General features: G+C 44.9%; 1 protein-coding gene and 1 long non-coding RNA gene across 5 annotated transcripts in view; both read left to right on the top strand.

Moving 5' to 3' along the window:
• The window catches only part of LOC109397492 (protein spire), a 648,107-nt gene that overhangs the window by 373,294 nt on the left and 252,984 nt on the right, over positions 1-21,829 (top strand). The window lies entirely within an intron of this gene.
• On the top strand, positions 11,894-13,675 carry LOC134289053 (uncharacterized). 2 transcript variants are annotated; one of them, XR_009998235.1, is made up of 4 exons: positions 11,894-12,397; positions 12,456-12,541; positions 12,605-12,686; positions 12,753-13,675. It is a non-coding gene; the product is annotated as an uncharacterized LOC134289053 (long non-coding RNA). The 2 variants fall into 2 exon arrangements; XR_009998234.1 differs by having other exon boundaries at positions 12,605-13,675.

Genomic DNA, 21,829 nt, shown 5'->3' with positions numbered 1-21,829 from the left:
TTTGAGCCTCCATCTTGAATATTACGCCGCCATCTTGAATATGAGGCCGCCATTTTGAATTTTGGGCCGAAATTATATGATTTATGGTCTCCAGTGTTGATTTTCTCAAAAAGTCCGTCAACCATGCTAAAGGTTACACAAATCGGCGCAGTCAGATGTGTCGCTTGGTTCAGTTTGGGGCTAGGTTCAGTTTTATATACAGCCAGTTCAACCGGTGCTGATCTGGATCACTAAAATGGCCATAACTCCGGAACGCATTGACCGATCCGGACCATTTTTAATAGCAAACAAAACGGTAAAATTCCAGTTCGACTCGTGCTTTAATCCAAAGAATCGACCAATGGAAAGTGTCTTAAAAGTGAGTGACCTTTTTTGTACACTGACATACATACACATACATACACACACATACACACAGCCGCAGTGAGCAACAAATCACAGTGCAGGTAACGCAGCTGAACCTGAACCACTGTGATGCGGCTCAGCAACTGCTTTGTCAGGCGGTTTCTGAGTGGGAGACGGATATCGCCATCATTTCGGACCCATACCGAGTACCCGCCGGCAACGGCAACTGGGCCTCGGATGGGACCAGGAAAATGGCGGCGATATGGACGACGGGTAAATACCCCGTGCAGGAGTTGGTGTCTACTACCTATGAGGGCTTCGTGGTCGCCAAAGTAAACGGGGTCTTCTTCTGTAGCTGCTATGCGCCTCCGCGGTGGCCGATCGAGCGGTTCACGCAAATGCTGGACCGCTTAACGATCGTGCTAACAGGGCGAAGGCCGGTGGTAATAGCGGGTGACTTTAATGCCTGGGCTGTGGAATGGGGAAGCCGTTTCACGAACCAGCGGGGTCAGATCCTGCTAGAAACACTGGCCATCTTAGATGTCGACTTGGCTAACGTCGGTACCAAGAGTACCTATAGTCGAAACGGAGCGGAGTCAATTATTGACGTGACCTTTTGTAGTCCTGGCCTAACAAGTAGTTCGAACTGGAGAGTAGATGATGGCTACACTCACAGCGACCACCTGGCGGTTCGCTACAGTATCGACTACAACAACAGCAGACAGCGGATAGAAGAAGAGGCGGCTAGGCCAAGGCCAAGCCCTCGTAGGTGGAAGACATCATACTTCGACGAAGAGGTATTTAGGGAAGCGCTCCGCCGTGAGCGAAACTTACTCGGTTTAGACGGCGACGAGCTGGTAGCGGTGCTCTCACGTGCGTGTGATGCGACCATGCCTAGGAGAGTCCACCCTAGAAATGGGAGGCCACCGGCTTACTGGTGGACCGACGCGATTGCGGACCTGCGCCGCGCCTGCCTACGGGCTAGGCGGCGGATGCAGCGAGCACGATCAGAGGAAGAGCGAAACGAACGGCGGGTGGTGTTCGCCGCTGCAAAAGCCGCGCTCAAGACCGAAATAAGAGCAAGCAAGAAGGCCTGCTTTGAGGGTCTCTGTCAGAGTGCCAATACGAACCCGTGGGGTGATGCCTACAGGATCGTTATGGCCAAGACGAGAGGTGTGATGGCTCCTACAGAGCAATCTCCAGAGATGTTGGAGGGGATCATTGGAGGACTTTTTCCGCGTCATGATCCTAGTCCTTGGCCTCCTTTCGTAGGACAGCCGGGGACTGGGGCTGGCGATGAGGAAATGGTCACCGATGTGGAACTTGCGGGGATAGCTAAGTCCCTTAGCGTAGGTAAGGCCCCAGGTCCGGACGGAGTTCCGAACCTGGCCTTAAAAGTAGCTATTGCAGAAGCTCCCGAGATGTTCAGGTCTGCTATGCAGAAATGCCTGGACGAGGAAGTTTTCCCAGAAGCTTGGAAGAGGCAGAGCCTGGTACTATTGCCAAAGGCGGGGAAACCACCCGGAGACCCGTCGGCATATAGACCAATATGCTTGATTGACACGGCGAGGAAGGTGCTCGAAAAGATCATCCTCAATAGAATGTTGAAGTTCACTGAGGGCGTAAATGGTCTCTCGAGCAACCAGTATGGCTTCCGGAAGGGGAGGTCCACCGTAGACGCTATCTTGTCGGTTACAAAAACCGCCGAGAAAGCACTCGAGCCCAAGAGGAGGGGAATTCGCTTTTGCGGGGTAGTGACTCTGGATGTTAGGAATGCATTTAATAGCGCCAGTTGGGCTGCTATTGCCGATGCGCTCTTGCGTCTGGGGATACCAGAGTACTTGTACAAGATTCTCGGAAGCTACTTCCAGAATCGCGTACTAGTTTACGACACGGAGGTGGGTCGGAAGTGCTTTCACATAACCTCAGGAGTCCCGCAAGGTTCCATCCTGGGTCCGGTGTTATGGAATGTCATGTACGACGAGGTGTTGAAGTTAGAGTACCCAGTGGGAGTGGTGATTGTCGGATTTGCCGACGATATTACGCTCGAAGTCTACGGTGAAACGATCGAGGAGGTGAAGTTGACTACCGACCACTCGATCAAGGTTGTGGAGGCGTGGATGCGGTCCAGAAAACTGGAGCTGGCTCACCACAAGACAGAGGTGACGGTTGTTAACAACATGCAGTCGGCGCAGCAGACGGAGATCAGTGTAGGAGAGTGCACTATCCTGTCGAAGCGCTCTGTCAAGCACTTGGGCGTGATGATCGACGATAAGCTTACCTTCGGTAGCCACGTCGATTATGCCTGTAAAAGAGCCTCCACAGCTATTGCGGCACTGTCCCGGATGATGTCCAATAGCTCAGCGGTGTACGCCAGTAAGCGCAAGCTTCTGGCTAGTGTTGCTACGTCCATACTTAGGTATGGCGGCCCGGCGTGGGGTACCGCGCTAAGTACTGAATGCTACCGACGGAAGCTGGAAAGTACTTACAGGCTTATGTGTCTGAGGGTTGCAAGCGCGTACCGTACCGTGTCACACGACGCTCTCTGTGTCATTACTGGTATGGTGCCCATCAGCATTCTTATCAGTGAGGATATGGAGTGCTTCGAAATGCGCGGCACAAGAGGCATACGCAAGACTGTCAGGATGGCCTCTATGGTCAAATGGCAGCGCGCGTGGGACAGTTCCACCAAAGGAAGGTGGACCCATAGGTTGATACCGAGGGTAGATAGTTGGATTAATAGGCGCCATGGGGAAGTTTCATTCCACCTGACACAGGTCCTTACAGGTCATGGTTGCTTCCGACAGTATCTACACCGTTTCGGGCATGCGGATTCTCCCGAATGCCCAGTGTGCAATGGTTTAGAGGAAACGGCGGAACACGTTTTGTTCGTGTGCCCGCGTTTTCGCACAATGCGTGACCGCATGCTTGCCACATGCGGGGAGGACACAACTCCGGACAACTTGGTCCAGAGAATGTGTAGGGATGAGATTAGCTGGAATGCCGTTTCAACGGCTATCACCCATATCGTCTGGGAGCTACAAAGGAGGTGGCGCGTGGACTCGGAGAATGGCTAGTCCAGATGCAGTACAAGAGGTGGTCCAGGGGTTCGAAGTCGGCTTCGTAGGTCATACCGGTGCCCTGCGGTCGAGATCGACCCTTACAGCGATTAAGTGGCCGCGGAGAGGAAGTCCCGGTAGCGGTGCTGTCGTGGCGTCAGTCTACTGGGTTGGATCTGAGCCCGCGGTTGGAAAGGGGTCCCCGGCAAGGGTCGGGGTAGGTGAGACCCTGCTGTCTGCAACCTACGGATGCAGCTGATAAGGCCTGAAGGGTAGTGATACCCTTGCCTTCAGCAGGTCAGATCGGGTTGCATGTGGGCATCAGTTCTTGATGTCCGCTCAGCAGTAGGGCGCGGGCGGGGTTGACCCTGCCCGCCTTCCGAGGACAAAGGGAGTGGCGAGGACCACTCGGGAAACTGGCTAAGCGCCAGCATGCTATCGTGATGGACTCTCCAGTGCGAGTCATCGATGTTCGTTGCTGCTAGGCTACGGCAGCTAACCTTGAGGGTGCGATATGCACTAGCCCCTCTCTGAAGCAATACCTTCTTGGTGGTTCCGGAGAGACGTAGGGTTTGGCGACCATAGGAATGTGTTTTAGTGGGTCGAGGAGAGAGTAGTCCTGGCTTCTACCGGCATTGTAGAAGACGGCCTCATCCCCACACTACCCTAACCTTCCTGTTAGGGTGTCTGATGAGCAGATTTATCCCCCTATGGTTTAGAGAAAAAAAAAAAAAAAAACACATACACACACATTCATACACACATACAGACATCACATCCCGGGCAGAGTTCAAGTACTGACGATCAAAATGTGATATTGGTTTGTTTGAGTTAAGAGGTAAAAGTACTGAAAATAATAACAAAATATGATATTTGAAGATTAATCATATTTTGATCAAAGCTCACTGCTATTGGCTAGATCTTACCAAGAGCTAAATGTGCTATGATGATGATGTTCCAGGAGTAAAATTGAGATATTATTTTCAGTACTTTTACCTCTTATCTCAAACAAACAAATATCACTTTTTGTTCTCCATATCAAAATATGCTATTATTGAACTTTTTTCCTCTGCTCGGGATACGACAACGAATTGAGGTCGATCTGAGTTGACTGGTATGTGTGACTTGATCCTCCGAGCCTTCTATCGAAAATTCGTTTGTTGAGTCAACATATAACCTTTCAGTACAATTTGATGTACGAGAAAAGGACAGATGTACCACGGAGCTTTAGTGGTTGTGCAGCTATTTCAAATTGCACGCGAAACGGTGATTTTACGAAATGATGTTTTAATGATTTCAGCGTGTTTCAGGGGTGTTTCAAGAGTGTTCAAGTTGTGTTCAAGGAGATTTCAGGGGCGTTCCCGGGGTTTTCAAAGAGTTTCAGGAGCAGAGTTCCATTTTCAGAGAGATTAAGGGGTTTTCCAGGGATTTGAAGGATGTTACAAAGCCGTTTCATGTGATTTTAGGGGTATTCCTGAGGTTTTAATTGAGTTTCAGCGGTATTCAAGGGGTTTTGAGGGCGTTACAGAGTACGTAGTTCTAGGGAGTTGCAAAGTCGTTCGAGGAGCTTTCATTTAGTTTCAGAGGCCTCCACTTAACCGAACAGAAATGTCTTCGGAACACTCCTGAAGTTCTCTGAAAAGCCTTGGTACTCCTGTAGAACATACGTGAAACCACCTTTGAAGCTCCTAGGAACTCCCGGAAACCCCTCAAAAACTCTTCTGAACTTCCATGAAACTTTAAAATTATATACATATTTGAAATGGACAAAATTTAGCCGTCGGTGTGAAGTGAACCATTAAACAATTAGCGACAATCGGTCAACTTTAGAATGAGTGATTCCTAGGAGTTTCCGCGGTGACCATTAAAAGTTGTTTCCTTTAGACTAATAGGGTACATTAGGTCGCTTTGGAAAACAAGTTCTAGTTAGTATTCGCTGTCCGGATTTTTCCGGGAATTCCGCCAGAGATTTATACCTAAACTCTCTCTTTTGGATTTTTTTTCAAGGAGTTTGTTCGATGCTTTCTACCATTTCTGAGATACCTGTAAGATATAGTCTTTAACTCTAGTTGTGAAAGACGGACACGGTTAAGGTGACACTTCGTATCCAGTCTGACTTTTTATCCCGCAGAATCGTAACTTGTTTTGTGGCTCAGTTGATTGAAGCGCTGAACTAATGATTTGAAGCTGTATGTGCAAATCCCTCCAGAATCAAGTATTTTTTTTCACTAATCCGTCTTTAGATTTGTCAATTGAATGCACATTGTGATTCTAAAAGCAGAAAGTTCTACGTCTACTTAAGACATAATTTCAAACAACTGATATATTTAGAAATAGGCAATTATTTAGTTGTCTTTGAAGTAATCTTTCAGGATTCTTCGAGGAGTTCTTTCTTAGATGCTTTCAAAGAATCCTGGAAACATATTTCTAAAACAGCTTCGTATTTTCTTAAGAAGATTTTTCTGCGTTTTCACAGAAGATCGTCTTGAAAACCCTTGTGGAATTGTTCTGGAAAATCTACCAATAGTTTTTCCGGGGATGCTCTAGGAATTTCTTTGAGATTTTCATTAGAACTTTATCCAATAAAATGCTTCATGGATTTTTTATGAGTTTTTGAACCCTCAAAAACTACTTCTGATATTACTCAGGGAGTTTCCTTTCCTGGGTTAACCCAGAAGTTCTTCCTGGTATTTCTTCTAAAGTTAATGTGGAATTCCAGCAGAAGTTCCTTTTGGGATTCTTCGAAGAGTTCCTTCTTCCAGCATTCTTTCAGAAAGCTTATCCAGGATTTTTATTTCCGGAAGTTTCCTCTGGGGCTTATGTAAAAGTTTCTTCTGGGATTCCAGCCGGAGTTTTTTTTCTTGAATTCCTGCAGAAGTTCCTTCAGGAATTTTTCCATGATTTCGGCATTGGATGTCTCTATGAGCTTCTGCCGAAATGATCCTTGGGATTCCCAAGGATTATCTTCTGGAAGTCCTCCAGGAGTTCATATTGCAAGTTATCCAAGGGTTCCTTCTGCAAATCTTTCAGGAATTCCTACCTGAGCTTCCTGATGGAAATCATCCAGTCGTTCTTTACAGGCACCTTTCGGGAGTTTCTTCTTAAAATCTTTCAGAAGCTCTTTATTGAAAAAGTTCCTCCTGGAATACCTACATGAGTTCCTTGTGAGAATATAACAGAATTTCCTTCTGATATTTCTCCGGGAGTTTTCTCTGGGGTTCATCCAGAAGTTCTTCCTGGTACTCCTACAAAAGTTTTTCTGGGACTAAATGAGACTTCCTTCTGAGGTTTTTCCGAAGCATCCCTTCTTCCAGCATTACTTTCTTTCTTCCAGCGTTATTTAACCAAAATTCTTTCAAAAAACTCTGCTAGGACTCATTCAGGATTTTTTTCTTCTTGGATTTATGCAGAAGCTTGCTCTGGAATTCCTGCCGAAGTTTGTAGATTTCTGCTTCTGCTGGATTTCTCCAGAATAATCGTTGGAATACTTCAGGATTGCTAACTGGGTTTCCCTCAAGCGTTTCGTCTAGAATTTCTTCAGAAGTCCCGCCTGAAAATCATCCTGTAGTACTTTATAGGTGCTTTCTAGGTTTCTTCTATAAATGTTTCAGGAGTTTTTTCTTAGAATCCTCTATTTTAAATCCAACTAACAATCACTCATTTAACCCTTATGTGGCCGGCAGGGTACCCGGGTACCCAGCACCCATTTAAAATACACGGTGTAGAAAAAAGCAAAAAGTTTGCCGGCCACATAACGGTTAACAAGCATCTGTTTGACGCATTAATTCAGCTTGATGCTTAATAACATTTGAATAATTTTCAGGGACAACTTTTGTTCGGGTTTGTTCACAAAAATTTGGAGAAAATTTAAAGTAATATGTTGTGTATCACCTGAACTGTTTGTTGTTAAAAGCATTTAACAAATGTATAATAAAGCTGTTATCCAGCTTCAGCAAAAATGATCAAACATTATTACAATAACTTCAGCCTAAGGCTTAACATCTGGCATACAGTCGCAAAAGCGCACATTCCTAGAACATCCACTGAACAAGAAAAGCGAATACATCTGGCAACACAAAATGCTTCGCTCTCGAAAAGCTCTCTAAGAGCGCTCAGATACTTCCACGACATCTGAAATCCATTGTTCCGATCATTCTCGTTTGCTGATTCTTCTGAACGGAGGCAAGAGCCGGAGTCTGTCCACAAATCGCCGGAAAATCATCCTCACCACAAAAAAAAACCCAAAAGGAAAAGCCATCAGTGGGGTTGGATGCTTCATGCTTTTCAAATACGTGAGGCTGGAATGATCGCAAAACACCGTGAATCTTGATCCTTCGACGTACCCGCGAAACTTTTCAATGGCTCGAATAACAGCTAGGCACTCTCGCTCTGTAACCGAATATTTTCTTTCCGAGGGGGAAAGCTTTTGCGAGAAATAAGCGATTGCTCTTTCATTTCCATCGTAGTCTTGGGAAAGAACGGCTCCCAACGCAACATCGCTAGCATCGCAAGATATTGAGAAGGGCTTCGTGTAGTCTGGAGTGCTAAGGACGGGTGCGGTACATAGAAGTTGTTTCAGTGTGTTAAACGCGACTTCGCAGGTCTCATTCCAACGAAATTTGATCTTCGTTTTCGTCAGCTCTGTGAGAGGAGCTGCAACTTTGATCATTGATTGTGAGACCCGCTGCTTGAAGTCTTCTGGCTACTTCCTGTAGAAGACGAATATGTTCCTCGAAGTCATTGGTGGCGATTATAAGGTCATCCAGGTACACGAATACCTTTGGTTCGAGGTCGATGAAGATGTGGTTCATTACTCTGGACAATGCCTGACTTGCGGTGGACAAGCCAAACGGAACCACTTTGAACTGATAGTGTCCTCTCTGCGGTATCGTGAAAGCTGTTTTTTGCTTGGAATCTGGATGCAGCGGAATTTGCCAAAAGGCGGCTTCTAGATCGATCGAGCTCAGAAATTTGGAACCACTCAAATTGTTCATGATCGATGCAATATGAGGAATCGGGTATGCTTCCTGGACGATGACGCTGTTTAGTTTTCTTGCGTCCAAACACAATCTCATCGAACCATCCTTCTTTTTTACAGCCACAACGGGATTATTCCAGGGACAACAAATTGCTTCCTCTATCACTCCCATTTTAAGCATACGATCTACTTCTTTGTTTAGGTCATCCAGAACAAATTTTGAAATCGGATAGTACTTCTGCTTGAATGGAATCGCTGAGCCTGTGTCGATCTTGTGGTGATATAGATGAGTCCGTCCTAATCGGTTTGTTTTCCGAGAAGAGGGAAACATCTTGATTGTGTCAGCCAGAACGCTTTTCTGGCTCTCGGAAAGAGACTTGATTACCGATACGTCACAGTTAGCTGACAGTTCTATACCGCATATGTTTATCTTAACGCCGAAAAGATTCCAGAAGTTCATTCCTAGAATCAGGATATCTGGCATGGATTCGATGCAGACCATAGGGAGCGTGGCCTTTTTGTCGTTATATTCCACAGGAACTAATGCATAGAACGATACTGCATGCTTGGCGTTGTCAGCGGTTCTTATTGTTCCTTGAGCTGGATACTTGGTTAGTCCCAGCTCGTCAATGATCTGCGTCAGGTTTCCACCTAGAAGGCTGCATGTAGCACCACTGTCCAACAATCCTCTATGCTTTCTTCCTATGATGCTGATGTCTGCGTAAGGTCGATTGTCCCCGGATGATATGTCGAAAACGATTGATGAGATGTTGCGGAAGTGTGGAATGCTGTTTAACGAAGGGATTTTATTTGTTGTGCACGGAGATTCCATTCCCTTCATTTTCGGAACCCCGCACTTGCGTTTCCCTGTGCAGAGCTCATCATCGTATCTGGGAGTGCTTGGCTCATCCTGGCATGACAGTCACTGCAGTTTCGAGACGTAAATCCTTTTTTGCCACACCTGTAGCAAAATAGATACGTTTTTGGATTACGGCAAGCTGTGAATGCATGACCTGACTGTTCGCATTGCCAACATGTCATGGAGAAGGGTTTTCTAGTTGTTTCGAGCGCTGTACCACCTTGGTTCCATGACCCTTGGGACCGTACTGCATTGACTTGTTCCTCTGGTTGCTCGACCGTTACTAGTGCATTCGTTTCTGCTTGCTCGTAAGTTTGATTCGCATCTTCCAGCATTAAGCATGCTTGTGGATTTACATCGAGCTCTTCTTCATCGATCACATTCACTTGTTGGATCCTGTTTGGTTGTAGGGGAGTACGATTCCATAAAGAACTGTTAGCTCCAGGTCGCGATATGCGAGAGTAGGTTGGGGTACCTCTATTGGGCTCTGCCAAAGCCGTACGTGGAATAAGCGAAGTTTTATTCTTCTGGGAAAACATCTTAGCATGATCATAATCCTTGCATACCTCCACCAGATCTGCTACTGTATATGCTCGAGAAGCAGAAGCTACAGCCGCAAATTCCGTATTTAAGTTGGATTTTAGGATGAAGAATTGGTCTTGTGGCGTCAACGGTGGTTCCACAACTTCGAAAAGGGCAAGCAAGTCCAGATAATACTTCGAGAATGTCTCTTCGAGGCCCTGGTACCTCCAATAGAGGTCCCGCTTGATGAGCTGCGAGAAATTTGGAGGCAGAAATTCCGCTTTTATCTGCTTTTTGAATAGCGTCCAGTTATTGAAGTGGTTGTAGTTCCTGGTATACCATTCTAGAGCACGTCCTCGCAAGAGATGCTTGATTCCTCGAATTAATGAGTATTCGTCCACGTCTTCTGTGTCTGCATAAGTTTTCACCCGATTGAGGAACACAGCCAGCTCCATGATGTTCTGATTACCGCCATACGAAAAAGGCCACTTGTGTACAGGCTGCGTGAATCGCTGTCTGTTGATTGGTGTTGATCTCCCGCTGCTGTGTCCAGGTTGCTCTTGTCTCCCATCAAACTGCTGTCTGTTGTTCAAAAGATACCTTATAATTTCATCTCTTACATCCATCGGCGGTTGTTGCTGAGGCTGATCCGGAACTCTTTCCAAGCTTGGCTTAGGGGCTGGTAAGGGAGGAACTGCATACTGCTGCTGCTGTGGGATCTGGAGAACAGGTACTTCTCTGTTGCTTTTGGGCGATGAAGTCGGAGGTGGAATGCCATTCTGTAATTGCTGATGTTCCACAACTTTTGGTATGGTTCCTGTCCTAGTTGGTGATATGTTCGGTAGATTGAGAGGGATTATTCCTTTAGTTTGATGGTCCGCTGCTTGTGTTGGGATATTCACACTTGACTGAAGATGGGAATTCTTCAAGCGATCCAACTCTTCTTCTTGTCCCGGCAGAATATCTTCCCGGGATAGTTCCGGAGGTGAAACGTTTGTTAGACTCTGGAGATATTGAGCTATTTGGCTTAGAGAGTCGTTGATTACCTTCTCCGCCTCGTGAACATACGGTGCAAAGTTTCGATCCTTTATCAGCGAGATTCTGGCACGGTAGTGATAGTACTTAGATTGACACTGTTGAAGTTCTGCTACATCTTGATTGTTGAAAGCTCGCAGAAGGGAGGACCCTAGTCGTTGAAGTTTCTGCTGACAGTAGTAGATGTTTGCTGAATCCGCTATGAAGTGTGTTGCTGAAGCAGGGCATTCCAGTTCGACGTACTCCTGCCTCATGAGCGCCCTGAGTTGATCCACTTTCCTTTTCCTAGTGAGCTTCTTAGGTTCTGGCACTCGACGTAGCTCCAACTCGTAGTTCAACTCCTCATCCGAAAGGTCCTTCACATCCATGTTCACTGCACTGACTCACTTTAGACTCACTCACTTTTCGCAAACTAATTGACTATCGAATTGTTGCGCGATTGACCGAAAATCATTAATAAAAAATAATAATCAAAACTCGTAGGTTTTTCTGTTGGGCGCCAATGTTACAATTTCCTCTTCATGAGCTAGGACTGAAGAAAAAATGGTCCAAATCTACACTCCACTCGCTAAATTCTAAATAGCCGAGCCACGCAATTGGGTGGACGAGCGCTATGGTTTCTTTGGTTTGTGCCCGGCTATGGCGCTCTGTTCGTTTTTAAGCTTCTCGCCCAGCCAATAGGGGAACGGAGGCATCAACAAATGATAAGCATATGTAGCGAAACATCTTCATATATTATTCGCATTACTGGAAGGACTTACAGCTACCCTACCTTAATCTGTCACCTACTCCTTTTGTCGCTATTGCTGCTCACTGTTGATCGCGCGGCTGGTGCCGCCGGTGTATCTGGAACGCCGATGCAGATGATGCTGGGGCCCCGCAGTTGCAGGATCTGAAGCTTGCGACGATTATTCTGATAGCGCTCTTCTCTGAAGGCGCCTTATTCGATGGCACACTGTAGGTGCATTTTCACATTTGGCACAATAACATTCCTATTGGATTCACACTGGCGATCTAGTACTGCATTCTCAAACATGCATGTCGCCAACCCTTAAATCACCCGACGATTCACCTTCTGTCTTCGAGATCCATTTATGGAGAATTCTGTCGAAGCAGTAGCTGTTACAATTAGCCAATAACCTCTACGTAGCTCCTAGCATAAGACTAGAGATTAAGCAAATAAAAGTAAACAAAGCTTACGAAATTTTCGTGAATGTTATTCACGAAAATTTCGTTTATCGTCGTATGAAGTTGTATTACAATAACTTCAGCCTAAGGCTTAACATCTGGCATACAGTCGCAAAAGCGCACATTCCTAGAACATCCACTGAACAAGAAAAGCGAATACATCTGGCAACACAAAATGCTTCGCTCTCGAAAAGCTCTCTAAGAGCGCTCAGATACTTCCACGACATCTGAAATCCATTGTTCCGATCATTCTCGTTTGCTGATTCTTCTGAACGGAGGCAAGAGCCGGAGTCTGTCCACAAATCGCCGGAAAATCATCCTCACCACAAAAAAAAACCCAAAAGGAAATATCGTCAGCGTGCACATCAACGATCGGAGACGAGAAGAAACATCACAACTCCATCGTCGAAGGTAACTTCAAAGTGACGCCATTGTAACGAGAAGATTTCTAAAGATTTTACCTTCATAGAAACCCGAAAAGGTGTACCGCTTAACTGAGCGATTCTTCAATCGGACACGACAGTCTCGGCGAACAGGCTCATCAGCCCTGTAAAGGTAAAATATCTCCCAAATGTTCATGCTGAACATATCAATCTTAGAACCCAATAATTCCCGCAGGAATACAGCATCGAGAGGCTAAACGCAAAATCTGCAACCCGATCATCACCCCACCCCGTTCGACAAAAGGCCCTCCAGAGAGGTATTACATGGATGTCACTTTTTCCCTATTGGAAACCTAACCTAATAGCACGATCATTCTTATTAGGGCCTTTTTATTGGACACCTACCACGCTGCCGCAACCGCAAGCGAACGTCGAGGGCCACCACACGACGTCGCCTGTTCCCCACACAAGTGTCCAAGGGAAGCTCATCGACGCGGAGTAAGATTAGTGTGCGTAGTAGTGCTGCAGGTGTGTGCACTCGCAGGAGAGAGAAGGACGCCCTCCACTCACACCACACCATCATCGACGGACACCACATCGACGGCGTCGAGTCACAGTGAAGAACGATCGTCGGTATTGGAATAGTCGCGTACGTCCGAGTGTTGAGGCCGAATTAAGAGCGCGTGTGTCGTACAAACAGCAACAGGGAAAGTGCGGAGTGATCGCGTGTGTGCAGCCCCAGGCAGTGTCAACAAGCAAGAAAGCTTGTTTGTCGTAGAAGAAGGTGAATCGTCGGGTGATTTAAGGGTTGGCGACATGCATGTTTGAGAATGCAGTACTAGATCGCCAGTGTGAATCCAATAGGAATGTTATTGTGCCAAATGTGAAAATGCACCTACAGTGTGCCATCGAATAAGGCGCCTTCAGAGAAGAGCGCTATCAGAATAATCGTCGCAAGCTTCAGATCCTGCAACTGCGGGGCCCCAGCATCATCTGCATCGGCGTTCCAGATACACCGGCGGCACCAGCCGCGCGATCAACAGTGAGCAGCAATAGCGACAAAAGGAGTAGGTGACAGATTAAGGTAGGGTAGCTGTAAGTCCTTCCAGTAATGCGAATAATATATGAAGATGTTTCGCTACATATGCTTATCATTTGTTGATGCCTCCGTTCCCCTATTGGCTGGGCGAGAAGCTTAAAAACGAACAGAGCGCCATAGCCGGGCACAAACCAAAGAAACCATAGCGCTCGTCCACCCAATTGCGTGGCTCGGCTATTTAGAATTTAGCGAGTGGAGTGTAGATTTGGACCATTTTTTCTTCAGTCCTAGCTCATGAAGAGGAAATTGTAACAACATAAGGCCGGAACAAATATCAATTTCTTCTTTTGTCACTTTGCTCGTAAACTCGTCAAGGGGGATATGGTAAATAATAAATATATTTTATAAAAAAATTGCCCTAAGAATTAGGCAAAATCATCAATCTCTTCGGATTTGTTAAGAAATTTTTTCGGCGACTCTTATTTCATTTTAGAATTATGAAATTTTTTGAAAAATGTATTTGTGTCCTCCCTTAAAATGTCGAATTCCGACCAAAATTTTCCGAGGGGAGTAAGAGAAAATTGTGTCAGCCTAAAATGAAAAAAAAAAAATCCACGAGAGCTTATGATTGGTATTTAATGCTATGAACAACTATGATGTAATAATAACTACACATAAATTTACCTAAATCAAGACTCGAACTCGAGACCCCCGTCGATTGCCAGTCGCATGCCTTTCTATTTGCGCCATCCTAGAGACGATGTATCCAAGCACTCAAATCAAACATAAACTTCCCTTGGTTTAATAATGATCAAACTTCCACTCAGCAGGGGTGAATCCCCAAGTAACAGAACTAGCTGAACAATGGTTTCTTAAGCTAAAGTTTTCTTAAGAGTGGTTTGTTAAACTCTTGTACAGCAAAAATGTTTGTTGGGTCAGCACTACACACAACAAATTAGTTCAGCTGCTGTTTAGTAAAAAACACGTGTTTTTCATTCTGTACGCTAAGTCGAAGTATGATGAAAGGAAAGAGCTTTTTCTACTTGTGAAAAACACATTTTTCAGATACATGTGCTTATTTGTAGATAAGCTTAACAAGAAGCAGAAAAAGGTTTTGTTAAACTATTTTATAAAGGAATAACTGCAAGTCAAATAGAAAAACTATGAAACTCTTGAATAGCATTTTAAGTTATCATTGTAATACCGATACGAAAGGTTGAATATTGGCTAATTTTCCAATTCAAAATTTAAAAAAAACCTTTGTACAGTAATGTGTGCAGTATAATTTTATATCAGCTATAATTACTATTATAAAGCAACAATTCAGCATGCATGCTTGTTTGCGACTTGTGATTGTTAGTTGGGAAGTGTTTTCTGAAATTTCTACAGCAATTCCTTGTGGGAATCCAACAGAAGTTCGTTTTGAAATTCCTCCAAAAGCTTCCACTGGGATTTACCCTTAAGTTCTTTCTGTGATTCCATCAGAAGCTCTTTCCAGGTTTCTTTGAAGCGTTGGTTCTTCCAGTATTGTATCAGGAAACCCTTCCAGGACTCATCCAGGATTTTATTCGAAAGTTCCTTTAACGACTTGCGCAGGAGTTTCTTCTGGAATTCCAGCAGAAGAATTTTTTTTTATTTCTCCAGGATTTCTTTCTGCAATTCATCCATGAGCTTCTGCTGGATTTCTTCCAGAATAATCCTTGGAAATTTCCAGAGTTATCTACTGAATTTCCACTAAAACTTTCTTCTGAGAATCCTCCAGGAGTTCATTTTGAGTAGTCCACAGGAGTTCTTTCTAGGAATTTTCCAGGACTTTCTTCTGATAATCATCCATGAGTTTCTTCTGGAAGTTCCTTCTGTTTGCGTTTTTCTCCTCTGATCTCCATCTGAAAGTCTCCCAGGAGTACTTTCTCGGAATCCTTCATAAATTTCCACTGAATATCCTCTATGTGTTGCTTGTTCGAACCCAACAGAGGTTCCTTTTAGGAAGCTTTCAGGAGTTCTTTCTAAAAATCCTCCAGGAATTCCTTCTGCTTAAGAGCAGAGAAACAAAATTTGAGAAACCCTTGAGACTAGAGCGCTTAACACCGTTTCCGTAGTATATCCAACATCAACACTTAATCGAATTACCACATGAAAGGCCGACATCAGCCTCAACAACTTAATATTCAACATTTACGGCCAATCCCCTCAGCAAGCCCTATTACCGGCAGCGCCATATCGACATTTCACCTGACGTCAAGTATGGTAATTAATCAAAACTGCCTCGCCTATCGCTGGCTGGTTGCGGCGTCGTGGTCGATTGGTCATCGTTTCGTTGGTGAATGGCATGTGCCAAGAATATCGCGCCGTTTCAAAGACCTTAGAGGCGGCACTCGCCGAATGGTATGCGGAACACGTTGGGGTATTTATATTATAATCGATAGCGGTTAGAAGTAATTCGCCATCGTAATCTAGATGATTTGAAATTAAGATGAATTGTATTTTTTACTTGTTGTGACATGAGCTATCGTTAGCTGCTACCTACAACCAGCATTCTAAGAAGTTGTTTCAATACACAGGTTAACTGTGAAGTCCTGATTGGCCGGAGCCAGATTTCCTCGAAAAAAAAATGTGAAAGGATCTGATCCCCCGTAGCCCAAAGGCATAAATTACTCAAATTGGTTTCCCGCCGCAGAAAAAGATAACCACGCGGGATGCAATCAGCTCACGGTAAGGTCACATCAACAATAATTTTGCACCCGAAGAAACACAAACTGAATGGTGGTTGAAGTAAGTACCTAAGGTATGCCAAGGTCTTCGGCACCAGCCAGCCAGCGACATTCAATTCAGCACGACATGATGGAACCGTATTGTTTCGCACACTGCTGCTGTTGCTGCTCTGGCACTCCGAGATGAAAGTGCATGAGATAAGCCCAGTTGTACCCAGCTCTCATGTTGCTCACGGTCGGTGTGTGGACCTGCCAGAGGCAAAAGTTCATTAAATCATAAACGTGCAATCACTACGGGGCCATCGACGACGACGACGACGGCGACAACCGAGCAACGACAGCCACAGTATGCGCGGGAAATAAAACCCGGTTGGGTGTGCTTTATGTGGAAATTTTTTATCTGATCTGACGAGCTCTGGTTGTTCGAGTGAACTTGAAACTGCACATTAAACTAGCTCGGCAGAGAAAAGGTACACGAAATGGGCCTAATGACTGTGATTGTTTTCTAATTTAAATGGTAATACGATGCCGTAAAGGGGCATGAACTTGGAATTTTTGCATTGTTTTTGTAGGAGTCTCGCAGTAAACCTCAATGTTGCCATTCACCATCTTGGGCGAGTATCTAAAACAAATCATATGCCTGAATCCCAACGGGGAGATCCATTTATATGCCACCATGAACATTTTACGAGATCATTTCTTTAAAAATCCCTTTGGAAACCGTTGTCGTCTCTTGGGTATGATTTTGTTCTTCAACAAACCACCGCTCACGTACGCACAATTTATCTACGTTTTTCACATGTCACTACACAGCTGATATAAAAATCCAGTCACTCGCACGGTGGATCGTTTTTTCTTCTTTTCCCTTCCCATTCATTTTAATTGGCCCCATCAGAGAGCGGAGGCACAGTGCCCCGCGGTATAAACATTTTACGAGCGCACTAATCTGTCAATTTCCACACATTCATTGTCGCCAGCAGTAAATCTGAGAGCTCCATGCGGTAGATTTCAATCTGTATGGTGGCGTTCCCTCCCGGACCAGAAATGCTGTTAACTGCTGGCTGCTTCAAGAGTTTTCACTAAGGTTCCGCACCTCCACGTGGTGTCATCGTCGACGGTTAATCGAAGAAGTCTTGATGATCGGTCGGTAGTACTGAATTCCTACCGTATATCAATCCCACGAGGTAAATTGAGGTGGAAAATAAAAATTCACTTTGATGATTTTATCTGTGTTTATGACCTTTTGACGTATGTTAGCTGTACAGTGTACAGTGTACACTCAATCCTGTTTTTACACGACTTTTTTACGCGATATTCTCAAACTTACGCGTTATGTACACGCACAGTTCAGCGAGAAATCATGCACATAAAGGGAATTCTAAAGTTAGCGCACTTTTACATGAGATATAATGTAAAATTGCATTACCATCGTGTAAATTTCCGCCAACCATCGCGTAAACCATCATGGACACCAACCGATTACGCGACTATTAGCGGAAATTTACACGAACGTAACGTATTTTTACATGATATCTCATGTAAATATGCACTAACTCTAGCATTCCCTTTATGTGCATAATTTTTCGCTGAATTTGACATGAATATTTTTTTCTGTGTGATATTGGTCATTTGCGGAGGGCAAATCGCGTAAAAAAAATCTCCCTTGTATTTTTTTGCGCGTTTTCTCGAAGTTAAGGAATTTTTTTTACACAAACTTTTTTTGCGCGGACGCATCCATCGCGTAAAAACAGAATTGAGTGTATACTGTATCTTGCAAACGCGAGGAGTGAAATCGTTTGTTTAATTTTTGAGGAGCACAGTAAAGATGCTCGACAGAACTCCTCCGGGATTCCTCCTCTGGAACTCCTCTGGAACTCCTCTGGGATTCCTCTCTGGAACTACTCTCTGGAACTCCTCCAGGATTCCTCTCTGGAACTCCTCCAGGATTCCTCTCCGGAACTCCTCCGGGATTCCTCTCTGGAACTCCTCCGGAACTCCTCCGGGATTCCTCCCTAGAACTTCTCCTGGATTCCTCCCTAGAACTCCTCCGGGATTCCTCCTTGGAACTCCTCCGGGATTCCTCCTTGGAACTCCTCCGGGATTCTTCCCTGGAACTCCTCCAGGATTCCTCCCTGGAACTTCTCCGGGATTCCTCCCTAGAACTTCTCCGGGATTCCTCCTTGGAACTCCTCCGGGATTCCTCCCTGGAACTCCTCCGGGATTCCTCCCTGGAACTCCTCCGGGATTCCTCCCTGGAACTCCTACGGGATTCCTCCCTGGAACTCCTCCGGGATTCCTCCCTGGAACTCCTCCGGGATTCCTCCCTGGAACTCCTCCGGGATTCCTCCCTGGAACTCCTCCGGGATTCCTCCCTGGAACTCCTCCGGGATTCCTCCCTGGAACTCCTCCGGGATTCCTCCCTGGAACTCCTCCGGGATTCCTCCCTGGAACTCCTCCGGGATTCCTCCCTGGAACTCCTTCGGGATTCCTCCCTGGAACTCCTTCGGGATTCCTCCCTGGAACTCCTTCGGGATTCCTCCCTGGAACTCCTCCGGGATTCCTCACTGGAACTCCTCTGGGATTCTTCCCTGGAACTCCTCCGGGATTCCTCCCTGGAGCTTCTCCGGGATTCATCCCTGGAACTTATTTAGGGTTCTTTGCTGGAACACCTCCAGGATTTCTTCCTGGAACTCCTTCGGGATTCCTCCCTGGAACTCCTCCGGGATTCCTCCCTGAAACTAGTCCGGGATTCCTCCCTGGAAATCCTTCGGGATTCCTCCCTGGAACTCCTTCGGGATTCCTCCCTGGAACTCCTTCGGGATTCCTCCCTGGAACTCCTCGGGGATTCCTCCCTGGAACTCCTCCGGGATTCCTCCCTCGAACTCCTCCGGGATTCCTCGCTGGAACTCCTCCGGGATTCCTCCTTGGAACTCCTCCGGGATTCCTCCTAGGAACTCCTCCGGGATTCCTCCTTGGAACTCGTCCGGGATTCCTCCCTGGAACTCCTCCGGGATTCCTCCTTGGAACTCCTCCGGGATTCCTCCCTGGAACTCCTCCGCGATTCCTCCTGAAGGAAATCTTAAGGGAAACCTGCTAGGAACTCCTGGAATGGACTCCATGAGGAGTCTAGGTAAGAACTACTAGAGAAATCTCGAAAAAAAAAAACTGCTGGTAAAATCCAGGAAGGAACTGGGAGGAATACTGGATGAACTCCTGGGAGGAATTTACAGAGCAATTCCAGAAGGAATTCGTGGAGAAATTCCTGGATGTATTCCAAAAGAGATCCTTTGAAAATTTTCAAAGGAATCCGAGAGAATTGCCTGAAGGATTTCCTAGCAGAATTTGATATGACCTGACATGATAATTTTAACTATTTACATATTATCCTGGTGAAATTTCTTCCGGATAGTGTGAATTGAAAGTTGGTTCAAGAAGTGAATCTGGCGAAGTGAAAATTGAACGGCAATAATAAACAACACGGCTAGCTGCTGATTTGATGTGGCTGCCTTCGCCGAACGTAAAACGACAAAAATAGTCAACTCGTGGGTGAAATCGGAACTTGAAATTTAGTGTAATCATTCGGTTTCCGGTGCTAAAGAGGCTGGTTATCGATAGTGTACATCTTTTTGCTTCCATCTAATGAGGCATTGATCAAGGTATGTCAGAATATCTGTAATGATTGGCTATTTTTTGGTCTGATGTGACGGGAACTAGCGCATATGACGGACTTTTACCCTAGTAGGAGTTTATATGAGGGCTTCTCTTGCAGGAATTCCTTTTGGGTTTCCAACACCAGAGATTCTGGTAAAAGAAATTTCTTCTGGTAACTCTTTAGCAGGCATTCCTTCTGAGCTTCCTCTAGTAAGAATTCCATTGAGAATATTTTCAGTAATGATTCTAGGATGTCTTTCAGTTTATTTTTTTTCGTGTATATCTTCAGGAATGTCTTTAAAAATTCCTCCATAAGTTTCACAGGGAATTCCTCCAGGAGTTTTGTTTTTGCAATTCATCCACGAGGTCTGCAAGAGTTGGTTCGGGAATCTCACAGCAGTTCCTTCGGGCATTCCTCTAGTAGTTCTTTTCGATGTTACTTCAATGTATCTTCAAGAATTATTCTAGGAGTTCCTACGGGAAATCTTGCAGGTGTTCCTCCCGATTTTTTCCAGGAATTCTTCAGGAACTCTGCTGGGAGTTTCACCTGGAAACCATGTAGGAGTTACTTTGGGAATTCCTCCAGCAGATTTTGTTTCCTGAATTTCCTGAACCTTTTTTCCTGCAGATAAATCTTTCGGAAATCACTCCACGGTTTTATTCCTTCAAAAAATTCTACGAAGTTTCTTAAGTAGTTCCTATGGGAATTCTTTCAGAAAATCCTTAGGAATTCTCCTAGCAGTACCTTTTTAAATCACTTCAGTAGTTTATTCATGGATTTATCTAGAAGTTCCTACATTTTTATTCCAAAATTCCTTCGATATATTCTTCAGGAGTGTTTTGTTTTTTGAAGTCTTCAACGAAGTGTCTAAAGAAATCTTTCAGAAATCTCTTATAAATTCCTCCAGAAACACCTTGAGAATGTTTCCAGAAGGAGAACTTTTCTAGTAGGAGCTTCTTAGGATATCGCTCTACGAATACCTTCTGTTCTTTTTTTTTCCTAAAATTATTTTCGGGAATCTCTCCAGCATTTATTTGAGAAATCCTATAGAAATTACTGTTGGAGTTAATCCTGGAGTTCGTTCGGAATTTTTTCAGGAGTTTCTGCGGGTATTCCTCCAGTAGTTCTTTTGGAAGTCACTTTTAACGTGGTGGCTTCGTGGTCGTGCGGCTAGTGTCACCAAGCATTTAGTCGCATCGTGCTAGGAGCGCGGGTTCGATTCCCGCCGCAGCTGTCAGGAAAAGTTTTCGGTTGCGCCACTGGGCGTTGCATGCTAGTCCGTTGTCTAGTGTCGTGCTTTATTCAAAGAGCGAATTGCTCACTGGAAGTACTAAACGTGTCCGTGTCTTTTTTTTAACGTATCTTCAAGAATTATTCTAGTACCCAGCAAACATTTTGGTATGTATAATTTGTGTTATACACTACGATATAAGAACCTTTTTCATCGTATAAACTGCACAAAACTGCTATATACGTACCAAAGTGGAGGCCATATACATACTTCTGACGACATTTGGCGATTTCATATGATCATCATTACGATGTCCCAAATAATCGATCGAAAGAATGAAATACGACTTCGGGTGATATGTAATACGATGTCCGAAATTAGCTATAAAAAAAAATGACACCTAGCCTAGAACACGGCACCTCGAGATTGTGAGTCTAAGCCCATACCATTGTACTGACTGATCTGCCTTGAGAAGAGCGCAAATTTTGCCCAATATAAACTTACGTTTTCTAAACCACCCATAAAACATGCCTTTGCCAGTCTTCCTACATGAATGCTGATATGAGGATTGGGTTGCATTTTTTTTCCTAAGTCATTGCGATTCCATTTATTACAATGCTGTACTGATATATAGCATACCTTATGATGAGTTGTCAATTTATATACAACTCGTAGCCAGTTGGATTTGCACTCATTACGACATGTTTTGTTTACAACATTAGTCCCGCATCGAGTGTACGTTTCGACGACGTCGTTGTCGTCGTCGTCATCGTCGTCGCGGGAAAAACTTACTGCTCATGTAGGAATAATTGAGAGACAAATGTCTT

The sequence above is a fragment of the Aedes albopictus genome, chromosome 2, assembly GCF_035046485.1.
Source record: "Aedes albopictus strain Foshan chromosome 2, AalbF5, whole genome shotgun sequence".
Classification (NCBI taxonomy): Eukaryota; Metazoa; Arthropoda; class Insecta; order Diptera; family Culicidae; genus Aedes; species Aedes albopictus.
This window is presented reverse-complemented; position numbering and strand designations above follow the sequence as displayed.